Source organism: Borostomias antarcticus (assembly GCF_949987555.1).
Source record: "Borostomias antarcticus genome assembly, chromosome: 26".
NCBI lineage: Eukaryota > Metazoa > Chordata > Actinopteri > Stomiiformes > Stomiidae > Borostomias > Borostomias antarcticus.
In genome coordinates, this window is record NC_140259.1 from 1,040,361 (window position 1) to 1,053,396 (window position 13,036).

Below are 13,036 nucleotides of genomic sequence, written 5' to 3' on the forward strand. Positions count from 1 at the left end.
GTCTTGATGATGCCTGGCCTGTGGAGAATGGATCAGGCCTATCTAGTGCCCCGACTGGAGAGAAAGGATTAAAAAAAAGTTGAGAATAGTTATTGAAGATGAGATAAAATAGGTGTCTCGACTTTGCTCCTCTAAGGGGGTATTTATTAATCTATGCTTCCCTCTTATCTTTCTATTCCATTCTTTCTATTCCATTCTCAATCTGTAGCTCATCGTGAGCCCATATACCGTACTCTCTCTTTCCCCTCCTTCCCCCCTAACCCCCTTCCCCCCCTCCTACACACACACCCCCCCCCCCCCCACACCTGGAACCATGGCTTCTGCAGCTGAGCAGTCCGCGAGAGCCACCGCTGCAGCGCCGAGCCCCTCAAGAACTTCAAGCTGGCGAACATTGCTAGCAACTTCCGCAAGAGGGCCGGGGAGGCGGCCAATGATCCAGCTCCAGACAGCCAGTGCCAGGCCAAGAACCCCACCGCTGTCCCCTGCGACTACTGCCCTCCTTGGATGGGCCAGGCGGTGGGGGAGGGGGCAGAGGCCGGAGCTCCGGGGCCCCGGCCTGGGAATGTGGCGGCGGGTACCGCGGCAGGAGGGGCGTTGGCAGTTAAGACGTGTCTGAAGTGTGAGGTGTCGATGTGTCAGGAGCAAATCAAGCCCCACCTGGAGCTCCTGGCGTTCAGGGAGCACCCGCTGACCGAGCCCCTGGCTGACCTGAGGAAGAGGAACTGTCCGGAGCACGACGAGATGTACAGGTAGGAGGGACCAGATACTGAGAAGATGTACAGAAAGGGCAGTAGAGGTAGGGCAGTACAGAAAGGGCAGAAGAGGTAGGGCAGTACAGAAAGGGCAGAAGAGGTAGGGCAGTACAGATAGGGCAGTACAGATAGGGCAGTACAGATAGGGCAGTAGAGGTAGGGCAGTACAGATAGGGCAGTACAGAAAGGGCAGTAGAGGTAGGGAAGTACAGATTGATCAGAAAATGGGGTTGGAGAGACGAGATGTACAGGTGAGAGAGGGAGAGGAGGCTACTACCAGAATTTAATCTCTATTGGTTATTGTTGTGCGCATAGTGAATGAGTGCCCATAATCATCTAGTTTCACACTGTGTGTGATTTCAGATACTACTGCCTGGATGACAAGGTGTGTTTGTGCAATGCTTGCACCATAGAGGGACATCACTCAGGCCACACCATCAAGACCCTGAAGAACACTATGAAAGACCTGAAGGTAAAGCTGTAACCCATTTAGTGACGGGTGTGAGTCCAAAGCCAAACAAAGCAAAGACCTGTATTCACCTTTGTTCCAGGTCCATCAATGGCATTCTGTGGCAGTCTAGATCAGTGTAGTGAAGCCTGTGTGTGTGTGTGTGTGTGTGTGTGTGTGTGTGTGTGTGCGTGTGTGCGTGCGTGCGTGCGTGCGTGCGGTGTGAGAGAGTGAGTGTGAGTGTGAGTGTGGGCGGGCATGTGATCTCTGTATACCTGGTGAATGTTCCTGTGTGCAAAGTATCGTTGACAATAGGTATTCTTTCTTTTCTCTTTCTCTCTCAATCCCTCGTTCTCTCGGCGTTCCATGGAGACGCAGCTCCACAGGGTGGAGAGTAAGATCAGTAAGGCAGATGGGATCCTTCAGGAACTCAAGGAGGAAGAGACACATCAAGGTGAGCATGGGTCTGGGAAACCAGGCATCCTCAACATCCTGTTGTATAGTCCATAATGTAAAACCTTTTTTGAATGAAAATTAAATATTTGTGTTCAATTCATTGAACCCGCCTCCTCTCTGTGTCTCTCTTTCTCTCTCTGTCTCTATCTCTATGTCTCTCTCTCTCTATCCCTCTCTCTCTCTCTCTCTCTCTCTCTCACCTCCAGAAGTTCCAGGATGACTCCGAGCAGCGGCTGACGGTGCTGGGGGAGGTGCTAAGCCGGAAGTTAGAGGACTTCCTGGCCTCCCTGAGGGAGTGTGCCAACTCCCACTCCTCCACCTTGGGGCCCAGCATCCAGGAGAACCTGACCAAGGTGGGCCAGGACCAGGTCCGTCTGCGGGAGCTGCGCAGCAGCATCGAGGTCCTGCTGCAGGAGAACGACCCGTTCCGCTTCCTGGAGGTGAGCCTTTTTCTCCAGCTGTGTCCCAAAGTGCATCCACTGCCCAACTCAGGGGTGCATTTGATTTTATTCAGCCGATTCAATGAACCAATGAATGGAGCCAGTCTGAAAACTTGCAATCTTTTGAGATGAATCCAAAACAAACATCAAATAGTTTCAACTTTATACACTGAATCAGAACTTGGTCTAATGCTCTGCTTCTGTTTTGCTGTTCAGGTGCACAGGTCTTCCACAAAACGGTTAGTGTCTGGTTATGTAATACATTGATATGTTGTGTGTATCTGATGTATAATTCCGTGTGTGTGCATGTGTGCGCGTGTGTGCGCATGTGTGTGTGTGCGCGTGCGTGCGTGCAGGGCTTGACATAAGCGCTGGCCCGGTGCTGTCTTGAACACCTCTGGGCCAGTAAAAAATGCTTTTCTATGGCCTGCTGAGAGTGAGAGAGAGGCTTACAATTGTCTTCCTATAGTAAACACATTTTTGAGAGATTCGCGACTACGAATTGTTTTGGGAGAATAGGCAGGTACCGCAGCTGCAGTCACATTCCAGCCTCACTGGCCAGATCGCTGGCCTTTGCTAGGGTATGATGAGGAGAAGGGAGAAGTATTTTGCAAGCTTTGCCGATCTATGCCAGCGTATGCAGACAAGTGAGTGAAAACATTAGACAGCTCTCAAGTGAAGTAACTAGATAATGTTTGAAGGTTTAGTTCTTAGTAATTGCTGACTAGATCCCATCATCACCTGTTAAAGTGCACCAAAGTTAGCAAGCTATTAGGCTAGACGGCTAGTTATGTGGTTACTACCGCCCTCTAGTGGGCGTTTGAGTCCCTGCCACAGTGAAATAAGATTTAGTGAGTTTGGTTTGTTTTTGTAGGGAGTCAGCACTCTTCAAATGGCAGGTGGTGGGAAGGTACAGGGTTTGATCCCCAAGCCCAAAGTGCAGGGCACACTCTCTGAAAAGCGGAATAGGCATCAGACCTCAAACCCCCCCCATGCTTGCTGGTGCTTAAGCACCTATTGTATTTTAGATTGCTACTCTTGCACTTTGCCTTCAGCACTAGAAAAACTAGACTACTGGTTGATGTTAAAATGGCAAACGTAATGTCATTCACACCAGATAGCGGCTAGCAAAAGTTATTCAGCAGACCGGCGTACCCTTGATAACTTTTCAAACAACCTCCACTTCCAGCCTAGAATGATTGGCAGTCACCGGCCAATCAGATAGCGCCTTATAATTAGCTAATGAATATTACGAGTTACGAATCGAGACGGCCAAACAGGGAAAGGTTTCTCTCAAAAATACATACGTAAATCCAAGCAGAGCAAGCGTGTCTTGCCAGTTTGCAAGCAAAGCGTTTGGGGTGTTTGCGTGCGGATTCTCTTTGCATATGTACGAAGAGGGGTGTTGAGCACGAATCGAAAGATGTTTACGGGTGTATAGCAAAACACGGTTCACGAATGGAGAGATATTTGCGGGTCGATAGCAAAACACGCTTGCGTGTGGATCCGTTTATGCACCTATGACGAGGGGGTTTTGCGCGTGGATCTGTTCACGCACGCATTAATTCTTTTTAAGACACACGACTCGAGAGATGTGTGCGGATGGATAGCAAAACACGGTTGCGTATTCTACTTTTGTACGTGTGTATTTATGATATAAATCTACCTCCATAGGTAGCAGGCATTTCGGACACAGCCTAGCACTTTTGAGAAAGTCTGATAATTGCTCTACCACCATTTTGGTCATGATGTGGGTGGGCATCTTGAAAAATCTTTCAAAAACATGTTAAACCTTAAAACAGGGCTAAACATGCATTTTCCCTTTACTACTCCTTTAACATCGCAACCGGCAGTTTGAAACACCCTTTGACCGGTCGTCAGCGGTCTAGTTTTCGGAATAGCGGACCCAGGGCCACTATTCCGATGTATGGAAATCAATATTCAGAATAACGGACCTTCGGAATAGCCGTTGGTTACCCTATTAAAGCCACCAGCATTAGCATTAGCCGTGTGCTGCACTGCTTCTCATTTACCGAATTTGAAATTTATGGTTCATGAGTTTCTGATGTTACCCCCTTTAAACACAACTAAATGTTTACATAAATTGCATTTAGCACTGTTGGTAGATTTGGAGAAGAACTGTTTTTCCCTGTCCACCACTATGCCTACTTCCTCAATTGGCCTATTAGAGAGAGGCAAACAATGTGACATCATCGCCCGTAACCAGCAGCTTCGTCATGATTAGGGGACGGATATCAGCTGTGTAGGCTGAGTTATGAAACTAACGTGTTAAATACCGATAGCAGCACCGTTTGTCCATGAGCTTATCGATATTTCGGTACTGACCCAATAACGTACCGGTTACATGTCGTTATTCCGAAATGTCTTTATTCCGAAGGTTCGCTATTCCGAAAAAGCTCAGAAAGGTTGCTATTCTGAAAAAGCTCTCACCCTACTAACACAGTGGGTTGCAGCAACATTGCACATAAGTTGTAGTTTGGCAAGTTGCAACATTCAGGCGATGTTGTGACAACGTCCATCTATGGTCGAAAATAACTTACCCTCCTTAGACTTTATGGCAACGTTGCTGTAACAGTGAAAACTGTGGTGCCTACAACTACAATTAAATAACGTGGCAGTGATGTTGTATTACAGTCCTACGGAAGAGCATTAGGGCCAACAGCGGAGTTTTTTTTTTTTTTAAGCTTCTGAGTTTAAAGTCAGAAATTCTGACTTTATAGTCAGAATTTCTGAGAAAAAAGTCAGATATAACTTCTGAGATTAAAGTCAGAATTTCTGAGAAAAAAACTCGGAATTTCTGAGAAAAAAGTCAGAATTTAAGTCGGTGTTTATTGGGCTTATTCCGAATAGTATTCGTTAAAATGGATGACATGAATGGTCTCAAAGTTATATTTTGGACTTGGATTCAGTAATAAGGAAATTCTTTGTCTGTTAGCACACAATCACCATATTATAACAAGTATTCGTACTTTGAAGCGACGTTGTCGGGAACTGGGTGTTTTCAGAAGGAGAAATCATACGGATTTAAACGAGGTAATATCCTTTGTGCAGGAGGAACTATCGGGGAATGGTCAAATGCAAGGCTATCGTTGGCTGCATCTTCGTGCTATCCAGAGGGGATTTGTGGTGCAACAAGATGTGATACGACAGATTATCAAATTAATTGATCCTCAAGGTGTGGAACTACGACGGGCACATCGTCTGCGACGACGGCAGTACTCCACTCGAGGTCCCAATGCGCTCTGGCATATGGATTCGTACGATAAACTGAAGCCGTACGGAATAGGGATCAATGGTTGCATCGAATTGCTATAGTCGTTATGTGGTATGGATGGAAGCATACACTACAAACAACGACCCAAAAGTCATAGCGGGATATTATATTCAAAGCATTGAGCGTGTTGGGGGATGTCCAGAGAGGCTGCGAGCTGATAGGGGCACGGAAAACGGAGACGTCGAGAATATGCAGATATTTCTGAGAAGAAATCACCACGAGGTTTTTGCCAAAGAGAAAAGTTGTCTATATGGTCGCAGCACTGCAAATCAACGAATCGAGTCCTGGTGGGGAATACTTAGAAAACAAAGTGTACAATTCTGGATGAATCTTTTCAAAACCCTTCAAGATAATGGTCATTTCTCAGGAGATTTCCTGGACAAAAGTCTCATCCAGTTCTGCTTCCTCAACCTTGTGCAGGTAAGATTGTGTAGCCTAGAATGTGCTTTTCAAAACAATAGGCCTACATCTATTCAACAAAGGTCTCAAACTATACAAAAATTATAATCAGATTATGTTTACTGTTGTGGAATGTATGTTTGGAATGTTCAACTTCTTTATGATCCTGCAGGAAGAACTTGATGAAGTTGTGAGGACATGGAATTCACACGATCAGACCAAGGCCAGCCCAGAATGTGTCTGGAGGGCGTCCAGTCTTGTTGTATACAGTCCCACAGATGTTTGGTGCAGAGGACAGAATGAAATTGATTGACCAAGAAGAGGTGGATCTGTGTAAGGAGGAATGTACACCCAAGGGTCAATTGCCTTGTGATGAAACTGTGTTTGAGCGATCTGTTTTGCTGATGCAGGAAAATGGATGGGACTCTCCAAAAGATGCATTTGATGCTGCTGAACTATACACATTGCTAAGAATGGAGATACTGCAAAACCTCTAAAGATGGGGTTCACTTGTCCCCACTTTTTCTTTGAGTCCGAGGCTTCAAGAGGCTCTCATGGCTGAATGTTGGAGCCTTATGGGGGGCAGTTTTCTAAATCTGACCTCTGCTCCAGGAGGTGTAAACACACTGTCTCCCCACTCCTATCCACACATGCTGGGATCCTACATGCCCTCCCCACATGACTACCTCTTACAGCTACTCTACTCTAGGGGCATGGATGAGTCTCTCATCCTACTCCCCTAAACTGTGCAATAAGATGAGGCTGCCCCCACCAGGTGATTGTGTATTCTATCATAGGTTAAACTCCACCATGACCTGTCTGTCTTAATCCACCCATCAAATACATGATGTTTTGTACAATGGAATTTCTGTTAATTGTTCTGTTGCTATTTATAGGTGTTTATCATGCATATGTCTTTGCTATTCACTCACTGTTTGTGACTTGTGACAGGGGCCAGAGTGTCAACTGTGGAACCACGGCCACCATCTATGACATCACAATGGGACTGGCCACTACCTTTGTAACGCCTGTGGACTTTAGTACAAGATGAATGGACAGAACCGACCTCTGATCCAGCCCAAGAAAAGACTGGTATGATATGGCAGGATGGACCTCTACAAATTTGTCAAGCATCAGATCCAATCATTTGTATTACTGGGATTCAAATCTTCTTGAGCAAACAAAATATTTTAAGAAGACTATTTGTATTAAATGAAAAATATAAGAAGCTGGTACTGTATACATTCCATTCACCACAGACTTCATCGCCTATACAGACTAACGGGACTGGTTCTAGCTGACCATACCGGCTAGGTTAACAGAACTAGCTTTAACCTACTGTACCATACAGGCTTGGCTTATAGGAGTAGCACTAATCTACCATACAGGCTAGACTAAGCACTACCCTACCCACTAGTTCTAACACTACAGACTATGCAGATACTAGATACTATACTATTGTGTAGTAACTGAAGAATCATTATAAACCACCATGTTGGTTAATTTCCCATGACCCTCAGGGGTGTATGGTGTGATCAGTTGGTGGGCGGCTTCCTGGACATTCTCCTTCACTTCCTGACCAACATGAAAGACACCACCTCTAAAGTCATCCAATCAGTGGCCAGGTCAGTTATATATTGCTGTCAAACATAAAACACACCTGTGCACAGATACATCCCTCCCTAGTATTGACAATATTGTATTCTCTGCCCCTCACCCTCTGTCTAAACTCCACTCTAGCACACCCAGGTAAATATGGGGCAGCACTACCCTCAGTGTGCCTGCATAATCAACTATGAACAATGAACAAATGCAACAATGTAAATTAAAACAGTATAAATTGTAAAAAAAACAATTGCAAAAACAAGAATTACAAAAAAAGTCTACCGCTTGCGACGGCGGGGCCACTGCTTCTTAGGGGAACTCGTAAGTCCCAGCCTCCTTTTGACCTTTTGCGCGACAATCACGGCCGACTTGAGGGGGGATATCTTCACTGTGCACATAGAAGGTCTTTTCACTGGTGTCTGTAAAAGAAAACATATTGGGAATTGTGAATGGAATTTGGGTCCATGTAGTCTCATGAGCAAGACCTTTTAACAATGGTATAGAGCTTTGGGCTTCATCTGGTTAGAATCAGTGCAAGGAAGTGTATAGTTGAAAAATGCATACTAGCAGAAGTGCTAGGGTATTTGAATAAAGCCCTATGCTATTTCCACCAGATATACACCCTATTTTATTCCAGATGAAGAAAAGAGACATACTAGGGGTCTACAGAGTCTAGCATTTGATACTAGGGTCCATACATTTAGAAGACTGTACTTACAGTGGTGGTCGAGGCTGCTCCCTCCTCCTCCTCCTCTTCCCTTGATGAGGCGGACCGCCGCTTCTTTGCCCTTGGAGTGTGGGAGGCGTGGGAGGGTCCGGGCATGTCGGCCGAGGCGTGGGAGGGTCCGGGCATGTCGGCAGTGGAGGGGATGCTGGGCGTAGAGGTTGAAGTGGCCGAAGGTGGAGGGGCTACAGGGGGAGGATCCGTGGCCGACATGGCCACGAACACGTCCCTCATGGCCTTTGCTCTGTCCACTGTCTAAAAAAATAGACATGATACTTACAAGATGACCGTGTATTGTGATATTAAACATACTAGACACCCAAATCAATAAAGCAGCAAGGATAACAATGAAATGTTCAGGCATGGGATACAAACCTAAGCTACTATAGTGCTTAAATAAACAAATGAAGAACATTACAGTGCTAAGATACAAAATGTACTAAATGCCCGAATAAATAGTGTAGTGTCTGTTTGAGGTGATGGGGTGGGGAGATGGTGAGCGCGGGGGAGGTACGAACCTGGTGCAGCGCGTTAAATCGCCTCTGTGTCGTGAGGTCGTGACTCATGAAGAGTGCAACTTCATCATTGACGAAGTGACTCAAACAGAGGAACACAAGCAAGTTAGAACTGTTATTAAAAAGGAAATGCCTCGCGGCCGATTCTGGCTATGTTATTTTCAAATCATGCTGTACAGAAAAAAACACTTGTATGAATAAAGTTGACTTTGAATGCAACTTACATGCGTCGCCACCGCAGTCCGAAGGGATGTGAACGTGGGCCTTCCCTCCAGCCCCATCTCCCTCCAGGCCTGCCTCATGTACATCACAAGGTTCTTGGCAGCCCCCTTGCCGCTGGTCGTAAAGAACAAGTCGTTCAAGGGGGCTACCCGTCTCCTTAGCCGGAGCCACTCCAGGAACCACCCGTATTCCTGGGCGTTCACGTAGAGCTGGGCCTGGCCAAACCTCCGGTTGGTCTTGTGCTCCTTGATCTACAACAATGACGAACATTATTTGCAATTTACTTTTAATCCCAATGGGCCTCTACAATAATTCTGATGTACCTGTACCTGTGCTGGTTACACATGGCAAAATAAACATTCTATTCTATTGTATTCTTATATTGTATACTATTCTAATGATAAAACATATAGAGGTCTAGACTTCAGGTACGTTGAATCAGCACCAGGAAGTAAAACAAAAATAAGCTAAATGCATGAAGAAAGTTTGACACTACTTGAATAAAGTGCAATGTCTATTTTGACCAGATATCCGCAGAGACAGTCAAACTTACGCCTATCACATATCCGGTCTGAGGGTTGCCTTCTGCACCTCTGCAACGGTGAGGTTGAAGAGGACCCCCGCGCGATGGCCGTAGATGGCGCTGAGGTAGGCGGACAGGTAGCCATAAAACCTGAACCTTGTCTTTAGATCCGTAATTGGAGCGTCCTTGATGTCTTCTGAAAGAGAAAATATTCCACAAACAAGGATAAATAGTTATTTGGGCATATTGAACAGTGAGACACATACATATTGGAGATAGGGAGAGAGAGAGACAGAGAGGGAGAGACTCAAAAGTAATGCACACTTACTTTTGAGTACGGAGCAACTCTGCCATCTTGTCCCGAGCAAGGTCTTGGCACCTTCTGAGATCCTCCCGAGGGGTTATGGTTGCCGCCTTGCGGGCTTTAACCTGTATCTGGTGCACCACCAGGTGCCGGTTGAGGGTCTGAAGCGCCTGCTTCATTGCCCGCAAGACGGCCACCATCCGGACATTTGTGAGGCGACACCCCTCAGGAGGAGTCTCCTTCAAGAAGCCGATGAAGTGAACCAGGTTGCTCAAATACAGGGCTGCAGTGGTCACCGCCATGCCCTGCTTTTGTAGCTCTCCTGGCCATCTGAGGAAGGAAAGATACCTTTAGTTGTAGTCACTTTGTTGTATTCAAATTGGCTTATTGCTTTTATTCGTACAGTTACTAAAACACAAAGTAAACACACAACCACATATTTAGCATACAATCAAATCAGACTGTTGGTGCATTAATGTATCAATTGTATAATGCAACTTACTCCATGATGCGGGAGGTCTGGTCCAGGAACTGCCAGGTCCAGACCCCCTCCACCGGCTTGCCCGAGACCATGAAGTCCATTAAGACCCTTATGCGCTGCCTCCTGGCCCTCACATTTTCTTTTTGTTTGGGGGATGCCTGGACCCCCTCACAAAAGGCACTGTACTCCATCAGGACGTTTTCTGTGAACACATCAGAAATATGCAATTGAATATGTATGATGTATATTTAAGATAGTATTACACCCCTGCAAGCACACACACATACACACTGTGTTCTGTCTTACCGATGGAGGTACAGTAAATCTTTGAAGGCCTTTTTGAGGGAGGGGAGCTGACCCCCTTGTCCTCCTCCTAGAAGATGGCACAACAAAATGGCACAATGAAAAACGTGTTCCTTTTCAGAATGGTTTTAATGATGTATTGCTGCCCAGATAGGGAAGTACTTCACGTATGCATGCTTTAAAATAACATCACTCAATTAATCAATTCACCGTTGAAGCGGGGCCTTGCGCCTCCTCTTCCTCCTCCTCTACCGGCTCAGCTGCAGTCGGGGACTGGGTCTCGATAGTGCTGCTGGCAGGGAGCTAGAGGATGGCACAACGAAATGGCACAATGAAAAAAGAGTTCCTTCTCAGAATGATTTTAATGATGTATTGCTGCCCAGTATTGCTGCCCAGATAGGGAAGTACTTCACGTATGCATGCTTTAAAATAACATCACTCAATTAATCAATTCACCGTTGCAGCAGAACCATGCTTCCTTCTTTTTGAAGCCAGCCGCAGCTTCTTTCCAATAGCTACGGTCTTCTGTGGATGTAAAAAATAAAAGGACAGAATGACTTAATATTTGACAATTTTAAAGGGGCACAATCAGGGACATGCAAGTTTCTTTAATTGCCCAGATTTTCTCTGAAATCACAATGACTGTCTGACTGAAACAGAAGTACTGAATGGAGAAAAGGGCTAGTATCCAGCTACACTGACAAAGAGCTTAGAAAGGTGTCCACAAATAAATTAAGCATTAAATCCAAATAACATCAACACAAGCCCAAAAGTCTCCCTTTAAACCTTCCTTTTCCCCCTCTGCTCACACTTACAGATGTGGGAACATAAGAATGTAACTTGACCCGCGGTATTCTTACAGGCGCTTTACGTCATTCCGCACCACCGCTCGCCTGCCCATAGGGGCGCAGTAATACCACTCATTGACCCATTGCTGTAGCTCATCTCGCACATTAGATGAGCCTACCATTCTCAAACTCCTTGTTCTCTGTCTGGTTGTAATTTAATTATTACGAACAAAGCCTATCTATTTATAGTTTCTATCTCTGTAACTGTCGCCGGGTCTATATCTGGTAACTCATGTGTCGGGACAAGAAGAAGTTTAATACAGTAGGCTAACTGAGTGTTTTCATATGGAACATGGCATCAAGACGAGATGGCTAACGGAGCTGACCAGAGATGTGTTTGAAATGGTTCACTCCCTATTCCCTGGCCGTGTCCGAATTGCATACTACCTGCTACATGCTATATAGTAGGCACTATATAGTATGCATACTGCATACTATATAGTACCTACTGTTCCACAAAACGCGTGTAGTATGCGAGAAAATACAGCATGCTACTCGAGTCATCCAGCGGAAGTGACGGGATACGATACTGTTTACTCCCGCGAAGCTGTGGTACAATTATCCGGTGTTTTCTGTGATCATTTTGTGTATTATCCACAAAAATGTAGCCTTTTCCTGGCATGGGATGTGCGGCTGCTGCTGCCGCCAGGAGAAGACGTGTTAACGCTGCAAGGAGAAGAGCCGTCATGAGATCTTCTCGACATGCTTGTAGTTGAGGTAAATATTGAACGTTAGCTTGCTAGCTACGCTAGTTAGCTAGGTTAGTTGATAGCCCCGCATGTGCTGGCTTGGGGCTAGCTATACTGTTGTATTTGTACCAGGGATGTTATATTAAATAGATTCTGAGAGGCAGGTAAGCAAAACAATAAAACTCAACTCATTTTAAAGAGGTGGGTAAACTGAGTTTACCTGGGTTTACTCATCACTACACGCCTGCTTTGTAATGTTACATTTTAGCTCTACAGATAATGACATCTATCTATTATCATATTGTAAAGACAAGTATATGCCATACGCACAAATGAGTTAAAGTTTGCCCTAATAATATTCCCCCTGTAGGCTCACATGGAAGACAGAGGTCCTCACCAAGTCAACCTCCACGTCCCTGCTGAGGACCTATTTTGACGGCGCGGACACAAGGAGGGACTTCAGATTGTCAAAATCGACACAGAGGAACCTTGGTGATGGTCAGGAGGATTGGGCAAGACCATGGAGGTGCTAATAATAGCAATAACAATAATAATTCATTGCATTTAGAGCTTTTCTCAGTACTCACCCTTTACAATGGTCTTGTCATTCACACACAGGTGCTAGTCTTTGGAGGTAACATTACATCAGTCATTTAGCAGACACTTTTGTCCAGCATTACCTTAGTCATTTATTTAGCAGACACTTTTGTGTGTCTGCTAAGCGACTTACAGTAGGCCTAATTGCATTTAACCATTTAAAGGTTGAAGACCTTGATGGTGGCCATGGTCCTGCTGCTGCAGATCATCCCAACCCTGGAGATGGCCTCAGAAAGTGTCTTGCAGCGGCAGCATCAGCACCAGCACAAGCTGCCTGGATCGCAGCTCTTGGTGAGCACGACTACCCCCATCCTGCCATAAGTAGTCAGTCTATCAGTTCATGAGTGTGCTTTGCCTTGTTCCTTATAGACAGCCTTGAGGCTTTAAACACCGATCAGTTGGTTATAGGCAGCCTTGAGGCATTTGTTTAAATGT